This window comes from Ctenocephalides felis, unplaced genomic scaffold, assembly GCF_003426905.1.
Source record: "Ctenocephalides felis isolate EL2017-DRISC unplaced genomic scaffold, ASM342690v1 CF-g0.4_SCAFFOLD_03572, whole genome shotgun sequence".
Classification (NCBI taxonomy): Eukaryota; Metazoa; Arthropoda; class Insecta; order Siphonaptera; family Pulicidae; genus Ctenocephalides; species Ctenocephalides felis.
Window position 1 is genome coordinate 45,884,960 of NW_020539726.1, and position 19,930 is coordinate 45,904,889.

The 19,930-nt window shown below is 31.0% G+C and overlaps 1 non-coding gene and 1 pseudogene across 1 annotated transcript; one reads left to right on the plus strand and one right to left on the minus strand.

Moving 5' to 3' along the window:
- Nucleotides 1-19,409, minus strand: part of LOC113388599 — a 21,895-nt pseudogene extending 2,486 nt beyond the window's left edge.
- Nucleotides 13,443-13,514, plus strand: Trnae-cuc. The gene has a single exon. It is a non-coding gene; the product is annotated as a tRNA-Glu (tRNA).
- Nucleotides 19,410-19,930: the final 521 nt, after the last annotated feature.

A 19,930-nucleotide genomic window follows, 5' to 3' on the forward strand; every position in this document is an offset into this window, starting at 1 on the left:
GGAAACCGGCGATACCCATATCTCCTTTGTCACCTGGATAAAGAAATTATATTTTTATTAAATAAAAGTGGCTGATGTCAAATAATTTTAAAATTTATGAAAATTGTTTATCATACCTTTAGCTCCCTTTTCGCCATCTCTGCCGCTAAGACCAACATCACCAGGCAAACCACGAAGTCCAGCAAAACCACGAAGACCCTCTGGACCTTCTGAGCCTTGTCACCTTTCTCTCCTGGATAACCAATAGATCCTGGCAAACCTGGTGCACCTGGTCTACCTGGTTCTCCCTTGAGACCAGCAATTCCTGGCCTACCGGGGCTCCACTTATACCTGGAGGTCCAACTGGACCTGGCTCTCCCTTAGCTCCCATAGCACCTGGCAAACCTAAAAGGATATATAACAGTTAATATCGTATATTTAAATTTTATCACAAAGATGTTTATCAATCGTATGTCTGTAATACGTTACCTGTAAGTCCAGCAACTCCAACTTCTCCCTTCTCTCCAGTCAAACCTGGTGGTCCGGGTTGTCCATCTCTACCTGGTGCTCCAGGCACACCTCGAAGACCTTTTTCTCCTCTAAGACCAGGTGGACCTTGTGGTCCTGGTGGTCCTACTCCTGGAACCTGCTTCTCCTTTTTGACCTTTGGGTGTGCTCCTCCTGCAAACCGCGTAAACCTGGGGCACCAGCGTCACGGGGAAACCCATACTACCGGTGTCACCTAAGAATCGATAATTTAATTATTTTTTCGTGTATGTAATCATATTATTGGTTCAAAATTATACCTTGTCTCCTCTTGGTCCTGTTAAACTCTAGGTCCTACTGGTCCTGGAGGTCCGGGTGGTCCTTGGGGTCCATTAAGCTGGAAGCCTCGCGAACCTCCTTTTTCTCCTGGGCGACCTTCATAACCTGGCGGACCAGGTTCACCCTTAGGGCCAGTGGGTCCTTGATTTCCTAAGTAAGAAATATAACATTTAGCAGAGTTCGAATTTGAGAAATAGTTTTTAGGTCAGCTTTTTAGTTATAATACCTTTGAATCCAGCTGTCAAGTTTTGTGGTGGACATACACCAGGGAAACCTTTAGGTCCGTCATTTCCAGGCTCTCCTTTTCGTCCCTTTTCTCCTGGATAACCAGCACGCCCAGGTTCTCCTTTAACGCTTCGTCCTGCCTCTCCTTTAGCTCCTGGGATACCTGGAACACCAGGCAATCCGTCACTTCCTGGGTAACTGTAACAAACACCGATTAAAATAATGCAACAGATTATTGAGGTATAAAATTAGTTTTCTTTAACATACCCGTCACGTCCGCGTTCTCCCTTTTGTCCTACGGGTCCTTGTAAACCTGGAAGTCCAGCTAAACCTGCTGGACCTGGATCACCTTTAGGTCCTCGTGCTCCCTTTTCACCAGTGAAACCTCGTTCTCCTTTCGGGTAAACAATCAATGAATCTGGAACAAGAGCTGCTTCTCCAGCTTGACCTTGAGGACCAGGTAATCCAGGCATACCATCAATACCCTCAATGGATAAAAAAAAACATTTTATTTTTTCATTGTATTGTATTCAGACTACGTTGAAGGTTTTACTCACAGGTGTACCGCGTTCTCCAATTCTTCCTGGTAAACCATCAGCGCCTCTTTCTCCGGGATAACCTCTCTCACCTGGTGGACCAGGTTCACCAGCGCGTCCAGGCAAACCATCCAAACCTCTGTCACCTTGAATATATAGAATTTAATTAATCATCAGTCAGGTGTGAATAATAAAATGTAAATACCTTTATCTCCTTGGAAGCCGGGTCTACAATCTTGGCAAGAGCCACCTCTGTCTCCTTTGGCACCATCAAGACCAGCCAAACCAGGGAATCCGGGCAAACCTTTGTCTCCTAAAATAGAAATGACACTTTATAATAACTTGTTGTGAAGATAACTGGGAAATTTTCAATTTTAGACACTTGCCTTTGTCTCCTTGAGGTCCTACTGGACCTGGAGGTCCAGCTAAGCCTTCTAATGAATCACCAGGTTGACCTCTAACACCAGGATAACCTCTTTTCCTTTGTCACCCTTGGCTCCATCTCTTCCGGGCATACCGTCCATACCTTTGGGTCCCTGTAGATAAATTTAAATCAAAACTAGTGGGATGTATGGCATCGTGCCTTAAGGCAAATTGCTGGAACTTCCCGTACCATAACGAAATGTTCGAGGAATACTGAATGCTTTCAAATAGATTATTATAAATATTGTAACATTGTCTAATATTTATAATAATTATATAAACTGAATTGCAGAGTTGAAATTATTTGTTTAAAGTATATTAGAACTTTAGTCAGAATAAAAATAAAATCTGAATTATTTTCGATATACAAAAAAAACTAAAAAAAAAATGTACACAATTTTTTTTTCCAAAATCAATTATTTCGTTAAGACAACCAGAAAGTTCTTTGAATCATATCGGACGCTTAGTTCTCTCAAAAACTGCCATTTTTTACATATTTAGCTCCGTATCTTCGAAATGGCTGGGCCTGCCTTTGCCAAAAACTAATAAAATAATAAATAAACTAACTAAATAAAACTGACACTTCTCCCAATCATTACTAATTGAATGTTTTTTTAGATCATTCAAATCGGATACTCCGTTCTCTCAACAAGTCGATTTCTATTTTCTGCACTCTTTGCTCCGTATCTCCGAAACGGCTAGACCTGCCTTCGACAAAAACTAATTAGCTCTTTTCTCTTTTAATAGGCTTGACAAGAGCCTGAAATAATATCTATTATTATTGATTACGGCTTGCTTATGAATAAATAAATAAATAAATAAATAAATAAATAAATAGGAATCAAATGTTTTTTGAACCATTCAAATTGGTTGATCCGTGCGCCCGAAAACGTGACTGGAAATTTGTATAACCTTCAAAGCGTCGAGAAATGTAAAAATTTTGAATTTCGATTTTCGGCCCATTACAATAACTTTCCCTACGGGAAGTTAATAATACAACTACATAATATATTTTTTGTCAATGCTTGCAACTCGATGCTTACAACAATCGATAATCCTTTCTCTCCAGCTTCGCCCTTGGGTCCAGCAGGGCCTTGAGGTCCAGTATAACCTCTTGGACCGGTTTCTCCTGGGAATCCAGCTAAACCAGGTTCACCTCTTTCACCTTTCTCGCCAGGTTCTCCTTCGGCTCCTGGTCTTCCGGGTTCTCCGGGACCACCAGTGCGACCAATCGGACCTCTAGGTCCAACCTCACCAGGGAAACCGTCAAGACCTTAGAATAAAATTAACATAATCATACAAAAAGTTTTAAAAAGTAAATGATGTTTAGATTATTGTTTTACCTTTCGGACCGGCAGGTCCAGGGAAACCTCTAGGTCCAGCAGGACCTTGAGGACCAGGTGCTCCTTGTCCACCACCTGGAGGACCTTGTGGACCTCTCAAACCAGGTGCTCCAACAGGACCGTCACGACCAGGTTCTCCTTTAGGACCAGCTCGTCCAGGCAAACCGTCCAAACCATCAGCTCCTCTATCTCCTTTGAGACCTACTGGACCAGGTAGACCAGCGGGACCATCTCTTCCCTAATAAATGATATATTTTTATATAATGAACTTTGTAGAGTTATACATATGTTTTGAAATATAAACTTACTCTAGGACCTGCAGGTCCGGGTAGACCCTTTTCACCAGCGGCTCCGTGTCTTCCAGGTGCTCCAACATCTCCCATTTCTCCTCGATCTCCTTTAGCACCATCTACACCATCGCGACCGGGTTCACCTTTTTGGCCAACTCGGGCTACAAAGTAAAAGTAAATTTTTTAACATGTATAAACTAAAAGTAGTAAAATTTGAAAACATTTTATAGAATATTTAACTTCCCGAAGGAGAAGTTTATGTTTTCATCAAAAAATCCGAATTGCTAATTTTATGTTTTCTCGACGTTTCAAGCCATTCTGAATCGAATGAGACCAAATTTGGAAAAAGTTTGTGTGTGTGTGTGTGTGTGTGTGTGTGTGTGAACAGATTTTTTGCCGTAAATCGACGTTTTCTCAAAAACAGCTGGACCGATTTCAAAAATTTAAAAGCCATTCGATGTATCTCGATGAGGACTTGGGTTTGTCAGTTTTGTGCGAGGATCGGCCGAGCCGTTTCTTTGTAAATCGCAGAAAAGTGAAAATTTTTCGTCCACGTTTTAGCCCGCAATTCTGAATCGATTTTGAAAATTCAAAAGCTGTTCGAAACATATTGGTTGGGAATCCACCTGATTAGTTTTTGGTAAAGATCGGCCGGGCCGTTTTCTTGTAATAAGGTGTTAAAAAAATTTTTTTAGACGATTTACATGCATTTTTTTGACGGTAGATACCATAGTCTTATAGTTCATAATATTATATTACGGTCCTACGACAAATCGTTTAATTTTTAAAAATCGTCGAAGTTTGCAAAAATTAGTGTCGTTTTTTTTTGCATTTGTCAAAATTATAATATTCATCGACGTTTGCTCGAAAACGCCTGAACCGATTTCAAAAATTTAAAAGTCAATCGATGTATTTTGATGTGGATTATTTTCTCTCAGTTTTGTACAGCGATCGGCCGAGACATTTCTTGGTAATTTAGAAAAAAGTGTTAAACTTTTTGTCCTCATTTAAGCTCATACTACCGAATCGAGTTTCAAAAATGAAAAACTGTTCGAAAGATATCATTTGGGAATGATAATGATTAGTTTCAGTTGAAAATCTATCGAGCCCTTTTTTTGTAATTAACTGTTGAAAAAAAAATTTAAGTCTATTTTTATGGAACATTTTTTTGGCGATACATATCCTGGTTTTATGGAACTTACTGAAATATTACGGCCTTACGACAAGTAGTTTAATTTTAAAAATTCATTGAAGTTTGAGAAAATGAAAAGTTTTTTTTGATGTTTGTTAAAATTAAAATTAGACGATTTTCTTGGTATAACGATAGAGTACTTGGTTTTAATGAACATAGTAAACCATTAAAGTCCTATAAAAACTGGTGGTTTTTGAAAATTTGCTATTATAAAATATTCCGGGTCAAAGTGTTCGTTCGTTTTTAATCATATGTAATAAATCCACTCGGAATACTTCTAATCACTCATAAATTAATTTAGTTTTTATTGATTAAGTCGATTATTTACACATATCGGGAAGTTCATGTAACTTGCCTCAAGGCAAAATGCCAATACCAACTAGTTATAATTCAACTTACGAATGTTGATAGTTTCATTATTGTATTTCCAGCACTCTGTTATTCCCTCTCCTGGGTCACCTTTTTCTCCTTTCTCACCATCGGCACCGATAAAGTTGATACCCATTTCTCCTTTTTGTCCTTTCAAACCTTCAGGTCCGGGACGACCCTAAAATAACAACAACAAATAAATTTAATAACACTTTATTTACTTTAGTCCAAATATTATTCAGTCTAATCTTACTTGTGGTCCTAGATCTCCTTTTGGTCCCATTGGGCCATCTCTTCCGGGGGGTCCTTGAGGTCCTGGAGGTCCGGTAACACCATCGATACCAGGTTCACCTGTAAAAAATAAAATATTGTAAATGAAAGAATACAGATACTAATTAGGGTTTATACAAAAACCGACATTTCAGAAAACCGGTTTTCGAATTTTAATTTTACTAAAAAAAAACGGTTTTAACTCGAATATTCTGTAATTTATCCGCAAATATGGTATGATTTAGAACAGTATTTGACTGAATTTATTTATTGATCAATTTTATAGATAGTAAACAAAATTATTTTAATTTTAATTAGTAGAACTAAAAATAATAGTTTATCTTGATTAAATAATTTTGAAAATAATTATTCGTTATTCATGCATCATTTTCACATATAAGAATGAAAATATTTTTATGATAGTGAAAAAAAATAGATGTTGATATATACTTGTTAATATCAATTTTAATTTTAAAAATAATAAAACTAAACTCGGGTATTGTCTGTTCCGAGCAATTTTAATTAATTAATTTTAAACATTCTAATTGTTTTTTGTTTAATAAAATATGATTTATAAAAACTGAGAACGTCTATCGAATTTCTACATAGACGTGTCTCCTTTGTTTACTCACTAAATTTTCTGAAATAGAAAATACTCTCATACTTGCGACCAAATTATGCTCAATTGTTTTCAAAGCCTGATATAATAATTCTAATTGTAAGTTTTTTTCTTTAATTTGTGGCTTCTAGGGTTTAAAACTCTTTTTTTTTTTAAGTTTGAGTAGAGGAAGTTACTTCTTCAAGAAGAAGTCACACTGATTTAAATTAATATATACACTGGTATAAAAATCTAAATTAATATATACAAAACCTTTCTGGAAACCATTGCAGACTGATAAGATATGAAATGCTATTGAACCGATATGATTTCGAGAATCAAAACGCTTTTCCATTTATTCAGTGTTGACTATTTTCACTAAAAAACCGGTTTTCGAACTCCATAATTTTCGCCAAAAAAACGGTTTTTGAAAACAGACAAACCCTAATACTAATGTGGTAATAGTTAATGGGCGTTACCTTTGACACCAGTTGGCAATTGTCCAACGTAAGCCGGTTCTCCTTTGTCACCTTTGAAACCCATTGGTCCAGGAATACCTCTTGGACCAGGTGATCCACCCAAACCAGGTTGACCAGGTGATCCCTGAAAAAAAACATTGATCATTATTATAGTCTACCATATCTTGTCACAAGCCCGCTGACATATTTTTGATTCTACTTACATCAGTTCCATTGCAACCGTCAACTCCACTAATACCAGGTGCACCAGGTGGTCCTTGAACGCCAGGAACGCCATTGATACCAGGAAAACCAGGCAAACCTATAATAGAAAGCAAACATTGTTAAATGATCAATAGAGTTTTGAAAGGTATAATTATATTTTTTATCTTTTACCTTGTTTTCCTGGGTCACCCTTAAGGCCTCTCAATCCTGGTGGTCCTGGATCGCCTTTGTCGCCTTTGGGACCAACGAGACCTTCCATACCTGGAAAACCACGTTGACCTTTTGGTCCTTGTAGACCAGCTACACCAGGGAAACCCTGAAAATGGTAATTAAATATTAAGGATAGATTTTATCTGGACAATTTGAATAATTAATAATTGAGAATTGGATAAGAATTTGTTGACATTGTTTACTGGTATCTTTTTGTGATAATTACCAAATTGAAGTCATCATTAATTCTTAAGGGGCACAACTAGTGTAACCGCCTAAAAAAAGATGATTTTTAGGAATTTATATTAAAAAACTACTTTATCAATCATTTCAATATATTTACACATGTTTTAAGAGTACATAGTGAAATTTTTGAAGAAAAAAATTAAATACTTTTTAAGTTATCGTCGATCTCCAACGGTGCGACAAAAAAGGGCCTTCATTGCTGCAGTGATTCCGGCCTTTTACGTGGACGAAATTTTTAAAAAAAATTCTCGTTATACTAGATAATATTGTCTGTAAAATGATCTACGATAAAGAAAAAAATCAAAATAGGCAAAATGACGACGTTTTTTAAAAAAAAGTCGAATTTTACCCAAAATTTTGGTCGTTTTTGGACTGTCGATAGTTCATTTTACGGAGAACTGTATATAGAACATGTGAAAAAAAATGATAGTGATCGGATCATTTGTTTTTGAGTAATCGCTGCAGCAAATTTGGAAAATGCTGTTTCGAAGATTAAATGATCATTATATGTACTATATATTATATATATATACTCTTTAAATAGCTGTGACTCAAAAACTATTTAAGATATCAATTTAAAATTTTGGTATGTTATTTTTAAAGGTATAACCTATCAAAATATGGAAAAATTGAAAATTCGATTTTTTGAAAATTACCCGAGATCCTTTTTCCGCAAAACATTTAGGGATGCAGCAACCTGATCCCGTACAATTCCTTTTAGCATCAGCATATGTACCACTTTGTCCTGAAATGAAAATTATTAATTATTTAACTCTTACTTGAATACTAGCAAACCCGACGAACTCCGTTTCGCCACCAGATGGTTTCGTGAGAAAGATGAAGAAATTTTTTGTTTGTTTTATATTTGAAAAGGAAAAATTTGATTTTATTGCACAACAGTAATGAATTTATTTCGATTACAAAAATGAAGTGTTTTTTAGTTGATCTTCTCTAAGTAAATGAAAGTGAATCCGCAAATTATCCGTTTTATTGAAGTGCTCTTTGGTAAACCACATTTTTTGTTTTTTGGTCTGACGATAACACAAACAAAGCGGATGGTTTTCCAACTCGTGATCAGGCAACGTATAACTGCCAATGTGAAAAACAATGAATTTATAAATAATCTATTTGAAATTAATCCCGCAAACACTAAGCGATTGGCCTTGCGACTTGTCATTGCGAACTGGAAATTGCAATCGTTTGAAGTCAAACGGAAGACCAGTCGGAATCATTGGTATGTCACCAAATCGCCAGCAATTTTTGATCGAATGGTGAAATTCCGTGCGTGTACATCATTATTCTTTGCGGCAAGAATTGCTCGTTGACTTAACCAAGCATGATTCTGATAATTCTCACTAATGTCATTACTCGAATTTTTAATTGCGGTGCGTGAAGTTCCAGCCATTTGCATTAGGGCACGAAGCCATGCACCACTAATTCTCTTAGCTATAAACCTTTCCAACAAATGCAAAATTGTCGAAATCGGTTTGTGATCGGAGCCCGAGACCTTTCCAACGAATGCAAAATTGTCGAAATTCGGTTTGTGCGTTCTGGAGTTATTTCGTCAGGAAGGAAAATCCGACTTATTTTTATATATATAGAATATTATGAACTAATTGTCCTTTATCTCACCAGAAGGGTATCCGGGATATCCCTGCCTGTCCGTGTTGCTCCTTGTGTCGACGATGTCGTAACTGCTGGCGACGAAGTCTCCTCCTGCGCCACCTCGGGAGTCCTGCGACGCCAGAAGGGCGGCCTGGGCGTCGTAGCTCGTCTGCCTCTCGTTCGCCCTTTCGGCGACGGACGGATTGTAGAGGCCGAAACGGCGGCCGCTACCGGTCGGGTTCGAACCCCATGATATTTGCTGAAAGAAAGGTAATGATTGAAATGAAATTATGGATATATATATATATATATATTAGGGTGGTCCTTAAAATGGTCATTATCGAATTTACTTGCTCCCAGGGGCTCAAATGGTTCCAAATAGATAAAAAACAATTCTCTGAAAGTTTAAGCTCTTAATATTAACTTTTAGATAGAGCGCAATTTAATCAAAGTTTGTATGGAAAGAGCATGGACAAAATTTTGTAAATTTAAAAAAAATGTGTTAGGTATAACTTAGCGACAAATGAATGAGTTTTATTCATCCATTTGTTTGCTAAATTACATCTAAAAAACATATTTAAAATTTTTGAAAAATTTTCCATGCTATTTCCATACAAAACTTTGATTGAATTGCGCTCTATCTAAACGTTAATATTAAGAGCTAAAACTTTCAGAAAATTGTTTTTTATCTATTTGGAACCATTTGAGCCTCTGGGAGCAAGTAAATTCGATAATGACCATTTTAAGGACCACCCTAATATATATATATATATATATATATATATACTAGCTGACCCGGCAAACGCTGTTTTGTATATTCTAAACAATTTCTAGAGAATCAAAAATATTAATACTTTTTGTGTATAAGGATGTGTTGTTTGAATGCTATATACAATAAAGTATTATAAAAACAATAAACCCCATTAGTTTATCTATATTTTGTCAATACAATCAAACTGGAAGATTTATACACTTTCTATAGGAAACATAGTATAAACCATTCAAGTCTTTTTTGGTCTTTCGACTTATTGATTTCGTTTCAAGTTTTTCAGATTCTTTTTGGATTCTGGATTTTGTGTATAATTGTATATAATACTACTGAGCTTATACAAAATTTTCAAATTTCTGCGAGGATAGATAGAAAATAAATTAAGTTTTCTTCTTTGACCTGCTTTATGAACAGTTTCAAGTAGCATTCGATGAATTAAAGTAACTTTAATAAAATGTATGTATGTAGAGCAGGGCGAGGCATAAAGGTCCAATTTGACTTTGAGCAAATATAAACTATATTGTGAAAACCAAAACAATTATATCACAACAAATAACTCATTTCAACGAACAATTATCTGACTACGTTCAGTAAAACTACCAGCTACTTCATCATTGTAGAAATGTGCTTTTTAATGTCTTTCAAAAATTTGTTGTCTAGACCTTTTTACCCCATAGACGGGGTAACTTGGAACGGCCATGTGGCAAACAGGTTTAATGTGTTATTTTAATTTTAAAGGTATTTTACAAAATAATTACATTTTTAGCTAATCTTAAAAAACTACCAACGGAAGAAAATACTTTCATTATGGATTTTCAAAGATTACCGTTTTTCTCCCGATAGCAAAGTCATGAGATTCAAGGTTATAGCTGATTATACATGTTTTTCCCTCTACTTTTAAATATTGTTGTTAAACAATGCTTAACTTTATTGATTTTTGACACATCGGTGGTGGACCTTTTTAACCCCGGACCTTCATATATTACTATCTATTCTTTGATAAATTCTGGAAAATTATAACTGGAAAAATGTTATTCGAAAATGTCCATTTAATCCATACTAAATTTAGGTTCTGAATTTAAATAACATAAATAAAAAATAATGTAACCTAGAAAGTGTTTTTATAAATATCAATGAGTATATAATTATACACATGAGATCTTTCAGAGCACCGTGTTTGAGAAAAATATGCCAAAAACTGCATTTTCGTATTAACATTTCAAAAAAGTTGATATTTTGAGTTTATAGTAATACTTGAGGTCCGTTTAATAACGTTTTTGTGTACAAATAAAACTACAAACAAAACTACTTACTACAATTTAATCATTATTAAATAATATTCACGTAAGACATCCTATCAAACGTAATTGAATATCATCTGTCAAAAACGTTTGACATTTGCCTCCGTCCATTGTTTTATTTAAATTACGCTTCTACAAAAATTTTCAAATTAAAAATGTAAAGATTCTACGCGATTTTGAAATAATATTTCACCTTTCCGACAATCTCTGGATTGGCACGAATTTTTCAAGACTAAGACTGGCCAAATCGGTTTAGCCGTTTTCGAGTTTTACCGGATCATTTGATCGAGAGCTCAATTTTTTATATATAAGAATATAAATGTATATTATTTTAATTTGGAGTGTGACTCTGTACGGATTAGAGACATGGACTCTAAGCAAGGCCTGAGATTGAAATAAAGGAACAAATTGCTCATTAAATAAGAGTGAGTATCGGTGATATCAATTTGAATTTTTATTTGGAGAAAGTCTTGAAATTTGCTTTCTACCTCGCGTTGTGAAGTACTGCCGTCGTTCACCTTAACAAAGTGAATGCACGCCTCATAACATGCAATTTGAAGGCTTCTGTAACTCATACAATGCAACTGTGAGACGCTCTTTGAGGTGAAATATTTTTGGAAGCCTCGCTTTTTTTTAAAGACGAGGCTCAAATAATAAACAATCAACATAAAAAACTCTAGTAGTAACTGGCATTTTGCTTTAAGGCAAGTTGCTGGAACTTCCCGGCATGTGTAAATAATTTGAGAGAGGTTTGTTAAAATTAAACTTTTCATTGACGTTTTCTCAAAAACGGTTGAGTCGATTTTAAAATATTTACGAACTATTCGCATGAGTTAGTTTTTTTATACGATCGGCTGAGCCGTTTCTTTAGAATTGGTAGAAAAGTGCAAGAATTTTCGTCTGCGTTTGAGCCAAAAATTCTGAATTGATTTTGAAAATATGAAAAGTATATAAAACTTTTATTTATTATAGTAATTATAGAACTTTTTTTAAATTTGACCCTCGTATATGTATTTGGCACGTGTTCGTTTTTCAATGGTGTGTAAAAAAATTTTGTTCAAAATTGAATAATCTGCAATAGTTTCTCACATTATGATGCTCTACAGCAGTGGTCGGAGAACCTGGGTAAATTACGCCAAATGGGGTATAAATGAAATTATTGGGGGTAAAATGTATGTATTTTAATTGATATTTACAGCAACTAGAATCACATATAAGGTTGTCAAATATCTCCCTTCCGCCTTTTTGTATTATAAACCAAGAGCAAAAAAGCGGAAGGAAGATATTTGATAACCTAATATATTCAGCCATAAATTAATATATCGATTTATTATTGATTAAGTCTATTATTTACACATGTCGAGAATTCCATGCAACTTGCCTGAAGGTACAATGCCATGCACCACTGGCTCTCTAATTTTTTCATGTTATTTTCTTGAATATCTTTTACATGTATAATTTTTAAGTATTAAGATTGTGAAATTTAAATTTAACTGCAAATTGAGAGTTTTGAGCATTTTATCTTAACACGTAGTAAGCAATTAGTAATATAAAAGATAAGTTAATATTAGAATAATATCTCTAATATTAGAATGCATAGCTATATACACAAACGACGGTAGTTACTTTACCTACGACGAAATCGCACGGCTTCTCAACGGCCCATTAGCTCAGTTGGTTAGAGCGTCGTGCTAATAACGCGAAGGTCGCGGGTTCGATCCCCCCATGGGCCAATACTATTTTTTTAATTATTTTAATATAAAATTCATAATAGTATTATTTACAATTTGTAGAAAGCTATATTTTTGAAAAAAATGTCTTTGATCGATTTTACCGACGTATAACAAATCTAAACAAAAAATATAATATTAACTTATGAGTGAATTTAATTTTATTAATTACACCTGCTAACGAAAATTTGTTAATTGTTAATTGGTAATAATTGGTAGTAATTGTTTTTATTAAATTTTTGAAAATATAAGTATTACTTCGTTAAAGCAATTTTGTATATGTTTTTGTGCATTATGCGTTTCTATTACACAGATTTTTCGAATTAGTTATAAAATATACGGATAATTCATTTCTTTTTTATCATTAAGAAACTTTTTATCATTATTAAAACTGTTGTATCTAAATTAATTAATAATCATTATATTTTATTTAATAATATATTATAAGTGTTTTAAATTTATAGACCTATTCTAAAATAGACTTTTTTTTATCTTATATTTGCAAAAGTGTGAGAGAAGAGATTAAAAGGGGTCAATTGGCTACGTTTAGATTAATTTAGAAAAATAGATAATTGCTAATTATAAATGTTATTATAATCAAATTCTAATAGAAGTCGAATTGGATACAAAATGCTTTATATTAATTGGCAATTTTAGGTCTAATTAATTTTATTTTATATATAATTACTTCACAACAAAGCAATTTGAATTTATTATTACATTATATTAATTATTATTGCTTTATTAAATAGTAATATAAGATAAAAATACTCTTTATGAAAAATATGAATATTTGCACGTGATATCGGAGTGCCTCTACAGACGAGTTTATCGCTTTGTAGATGTACTCCCATGTTGTCTAGTGGTTAGGATACCTGGCTCTCACCCAGGAGGCCGGGGTTCGATTCCCCGCATGGGAATATATTTTTTTCCAAACTTTTGCAAAATTTAATTTTATTTGGCGATTTATTTAAACAACACGTCGATAATTATTCTTAAATGATCCGAAAAACACAGATTTTTGCATTAATTCATTCTGCAATATCCCTTTTCTGACTAAAATTAAACTTGAAATTTAAATTTCTACTTTGTAGCTTATTTTTTATGATTCTTATTTATTCACATATTTTGGTAATTAAATAATTAACAATTTAAAATATCGAGTTCGAAGTTTAACGTTTATATCGTATATAAAATCATATATAGTAATTGAAATAAAAGTTAAAAATGTGTAAATAATATAAAAATAGTTATAAAATTAAATATAATAATAATAATTAAGCAGCTTTTAAAATTACTCCTACTACGTATTCAATATTTATATAAAATAAAATTTAGGTATTATAAAGTCCAGGGATTTAAATAAATATATTTTTAATTTATTCTGATGAGATATTTTTAACTAATACTGATAATATTCAATTAATTCTGGTATTCTTCTAATAAGTACAAATACATAAATCTAAAATTATATAAAATTTTATTATATTTTTATAAGAATCTAAACTAACAGAAAGTTTGATAAAAAAGAGGTTTTTTTAGTTCAGAAAACTTGAATAATAATAATAATATACATTGCCAATAAAAAGTTTTTTATATAAGCATCCATTCATATTTTCTGATGATTATTTTACAAATTTTACTTATTGAAACATAACATATGGTTTGCACTGGATGAATTCTCATTAAAAAAAATTTTAGTTTATAATTATATGAAAATGATAATGATGAAATTTTATTAATAATATTAATATTTTATACATACCGCTGTCGTAGAGCTTGCTAATATGACTAGTGATGCGAATAATCTGCAAAAAAGACAAAAATTATATAAAATATAATATATTTTAATTCCATTATAACTCATTATAACACATTAAAAAAATAATTCTAAGTTAAAAATAAATATTATATCTGAATAACATCTATAAATGTATCACTTTACACTAATCACATAATTAAGTATGATATATTATTAAAAACATTTTTGAAATTCGCGCCTTAAGTGTTTTTAAAATTTGCGCCCTAAATGACAGTTCCTTAAAACTATATAAAATACAATATTTTTCAATGCAAATTATATGTGTAAAAATATATCTACAAGTTAAAAATAAGTATCTTATGTGTTTAAACAATCCCAATAAATTTATCATTTCAAAACTAATCACATAAATAATTATATTATATTAATAAATAAAATACTTCTAATTATAAATTTGAAATTTTGCGCCTAAAATTTTAGTTCAAATTTAATCCGCATACTGTGCTGTCAAAAGTTTTGTAATGGAGTCGGTTGGTGTTTGTCAAATAATTTTTAATGTGATGTGACATAAATACAGAAATAAACAACAAAATAGGAGTTACAAGCTTTCTTTTACTCATTAGCCGTAACAGGTAATAATAATAATAAATCAAATAAATATGTACAAAACCTAATTGTATGACATGACATGAACAACAAGGATTTCTTTTACCTGAAGAAGAATGTAATGTCTCGTTTAATTTTTGACTATTTATTCAAAATCTCGTTTTACAACAACATGTGTTCGTAAAGTTGGACTTTGGTTGAAAAAACCTAGCGTTTTTTCTTGTAAGACAATAGTAGGACGTCTCTTGAAATTCGAACTTGAAACCTTTACATTCTTAGAATATCATGTTGTAGACTCATTTTTATTCGATATTAATGGAAATAGTTATGGATGTATATATAAGAATAATAGTTTTACTATATATAAGGAAAATAGAATATCTATATAGGAAAATACTATTTTGCATTATGAATGTCAAACATAACCTCAATTCCGTTGAACCGTCAATATTGCATTTAATTTTGAATTCTTTGTAAAACGTTTGTATTTCTGCAATAAACTAGTTGTGAGTAACATTTTGCCTTAAGGCAAGTTATATAATTAATAAGAAGTCTGATTATAATTGTTTTATCGAAAACTTTTCATCGCCATTTCCAACTGATCTTTCAGAGTTTTGAATTTTCAAAATCGGTTCAGGACGATGTCAAGCGATTCAGTATGACTTGAAACATTGAGAAAGTACGAAATTAGCAAATCGGATTTTTTCAGTCTCCAAATTTGAAAACAACATTAAATTTTATTAGACAAAGTTTGAAACAATATATTACAATTAAATTTAAAATTTGTTTTAATGCAATAAATAAAAAAGAAATTTCTTTTGTAATAAATATGAAATTTTCTACATTAATGTATTGCACTTTATTAAAAAAAACAACTAAAGATAAAATTATTTTTCAAAATAAAGTGTGCCTTTTTTATTATATTGTGACTTTCCATTTTGTTTTGTGAATCCAAATCCAAATTTGTAACTATATTTATTTCTGATTTCAAAGTCTTTTTAACATTTTTTTATTTAGTTTATTTAGTTTATTAAATAAAAAAATTATTCATTTTTTTAAATATTTTTTGTATTTATTACAGTTGTTTTAGCAAAAAATCCTAAAGCAATTTTGAAAATTGAAAAACCATTCTAAAACATAATGTATCTTAATAATCCTCAATTCTTAGTGTTCAAGTAAGTCAATTATTCAAATGCCACTTACACCTAGTTTATTTAATTTTTTATCCCGGCGGATATCCTTTGTAGTTTATAATCAGAACTATTTCTATGATAAAATCCTAAAAAGTAGGTTAGTAGTTGCATTTTAGAAACAAAATGGCAAAAGATAAGATAAAAGTATCTAACTAGTATTTTTATTCATTAAAAGAATAAAGGACACCGAAAATTATTTATTATTTTAAAAACGAAAGATAATAATAATTAATTTAGATACTTATATTATGAAAATTCTATACTGTTTAAAGTACGGTGAGCTAAAGTAGCAGTTTATAGAAAAAAATAGATGGTAGTAGTTAAATATTTTGTTATTATTATTATTATTTTAAATATAACAATTGGAAATGTTAAATTATGTTTATATATACAATTAGATACTGTAGAATTTAAAGTACTAAATTTTTCGTTCTAGTACAGCTGTATTATTTAAAATTATAATCCTTCGTATTACTTTCATTGAATGGTCATAAAAAATTAAAATCAGTGCAGCAGTTTTTGAGAAATTATCGACGAAACATCTAATTTTGATACTCATACATACTTTTTTCCAATTTGGGTGTCAAACGATTCAGAATGACTTGAAATGTCGAGAAAACATGAAGTTTGTCAAGGCAAAAACTTTTTTGGGAATTTTATGATTAAGATTTTTATTTCTTGGCAAATTGTATTAAAATCATAAAAAGACAATTATTTTATTAATAAATAATGTAATAAATGTCGTTATTTATTATGTAATTAATGCAGCAATAGATGAACAAGAATTTTTCCTCATTAAAAAAATTAAATATTCAAATTCCAAAATTTTGGAAATGTAAAGTTTCTTATGCATAGATATTATTTTGCAAAAATTAAAATATAAGACTTCAAAATTAAAGAAAAAAACAATAATATTTGAGATAAATAATAAAGATAAAGATTTACTCTTAATGTAAATTACAAAACAATTCTAACTAAAATTTTCTATATTTATAATATTTCAATTTCAGTCTAAATAAAAAAATGTTTTGTATAATATAATTCGAACTAAATATTTCAATTTTAATTAAAACAAAAATCAATACATATTTAGAAATAATAAAAATAATTCTTCAAAGAAAACCAAAAATATAAAAAAAAATCAAAATTTATTTTATTCTAAAATTGTTATTAATAAAGTTATATTAAAAAAGTCTTAAAATTCAATACAATGTGCAATTAATATACAAATTGTGTAAAATTTACTCAAATTTCATAATAACGCGGGTTAAGTTACACTTGGAAAATTTTCACTGACTTCGAAGGCACAGGATACGCAACCGCGTTATAAGCGAGTGGCTCGGTTGAATTAACTTTGAACATTCATTTTAGATGTTAACTAAAATAAACGACTATTTCATTATAAAACAAATTTTCATTTATTTTCAAATATATATACATAAATTTTTTGTATTTTTGTTAGAAAATTTGCATATTAAACAATCAAAAATATTATTCACTATGTAACTTGAGCAAAATTGTTGAAAATATAAAAAGCTAATAATAATTTAAAATTAAAAAAGTCGTTAATGTTTATAAAATGTGTTAAATTACTAAATTGTTTAAAATCTACACGAAGTTCATCATAACGCGGGTCATTTTGCACTTGGAAAATTTTCACTGACTTCGAAGTCACTATACGCAACCGCGGTATAACGAGGGGTTCCGTAAAATTCACTTTGAACGTTCATAAAGCTGCAGCAGCATTTGATTGTGGACAATTGTAATATAAAATAAATTTTGAGATTTTTTTAAAAATAATTGAAAATTTACAAATTAAATAGTTAGAAATATTAAAAAAAATATTCACAATGTAACTTAACAAAAAAGATTTAAATATGCTAATTTGTAAAATTATGTATTAAGAATGTTTTAAATTCTAATAAAATGTGTTATTTAAAATATATTGTGTAAAATTAATGTGAATTTAGTGATAACGAGTTTTAGTTTGCACTTGGAAAATTTTCACTGACTTTGAAGTCACTGTACGCAACCGCGTTATAAGCGAGCTGCTCGGTAAAATTCACTTTGAACATTCATAAAGTTACAGCAGCAATTATAATATGAAACAAATTTTGAGATTTTTTTTAAATAATTGAAAATTTACAAATGAAATAGTTACAAATATTAAAAACAATATTCGCAATGTAACTTAAGAATTTTGAAAATATGAAAAATGTAAAAAAAATCACAGATTTCGAAGGCACCATACACAACCGCGTTATAAAGAGGGAAGAAATAACTCTGAAAGTAATAAAGCTAAAGCTGCTTTTTAAATTTTAATAACAGACTATTATTTGATTGTGGACAATTATAATATAAAACGAATTTTGAGATTTATTTAAAAAAATAATTGAAAATTTACAAATAAATAGTTAGAAATATTCAAAAATATATCCACAATGTAACTTAAGAATTTTTTTTGAAAATACGAAAAAGTTAATAAATTTTCACAGATTTCGAAGGCACCATACACAACCGCGTTATAAAGAGGGAAGAAATAATTTTGAACTTAATGAAGCTAAAGCAGCTTTTTAAATTTTAATAACAGACTATTATTTGATTGTGGACAATTATAATATAAAACGAATTTTGAATTTTTTTTTAAATATAATTGAAAATTTACAAATTAAATAGTTACAGATATTCATAATGTAACTTATATTAAGAAAAAAGATCAAAGTATAAAAATTTAATAAATTTTCACAAATTTTGAAAGCACCATACACAACCGCGTTATAAAGAGGGAAGAAATAACTCTGAGCGTAATGAAGCTAAAGCAGCTTTTTTAAATTTTAATAATAGACTATTATATACATATAAAATAAATTTTGATTTTTTTTTTAAATTGTGAATATTTTTATTTTATAAATTTTATTGAAAATTCGCAATCAAGAATGAAAAGTTATGTTAAATAAATAAATAAATATTTTAAATGATATACATTTTTACAAACACATTTTGCAATGATTAATATTGATTTTTACTATTGCTAAAGCATTGGAATTTTTAATTTACATTATTATTAATTAATTTTAAACTTATTTATCAAAATTTCAAATTTTAACATTACATAACTATCCATGAAAATAAAACTTGTCCATCCTAAGTTGCATTACAAGAGAGTCCTTTATCTACTCACCGCAATTGTTGGGGCCGCATTTTCCGTGCTCTGGGGACCCCCCGCCCGCCTCTTTTTCACCAACAATCACCCAAAAATCCAACAAACGATCTTCCGACAAGCACTCGTAAACATCTAAATGGAGATATATATTTTTCGTAAATATATATCTTAACGTATAAATGTCTTTTTATTATTTTTTATTTGATTTTTGACGACGACTGTTCGGCAACTAAGCCAGTCGACCGTTCGACTTGAACTAAAGTGTTGGAGCAAAGCTCGAAGTTTCGAACTTGGAGACGATGAGACTTGTACCGAGGAGGGGACATCGGAACAGTAGAAAGAGATGAATGGATGGATGGTTGAGAGCTGTCAATGGAGATGTTTATGCGCCCAGGAAAGTAGTCCTCAAGAACGGTGGACGTTGGGTTTGAATTTGGGGGTCCGGTTATAGTGACCCACAGGAATTAAAAGAAATATTTGTTAGATTGTCACATATTATGAGTAGTACCCAAAAACGGTGGACGTTGGATTTGAATTTTGAGAATTTGCGGGGTCCGGTTATAATGACCCACAGGAATGTAAAGGAATATTTATTTTATCGATCTTAGATGA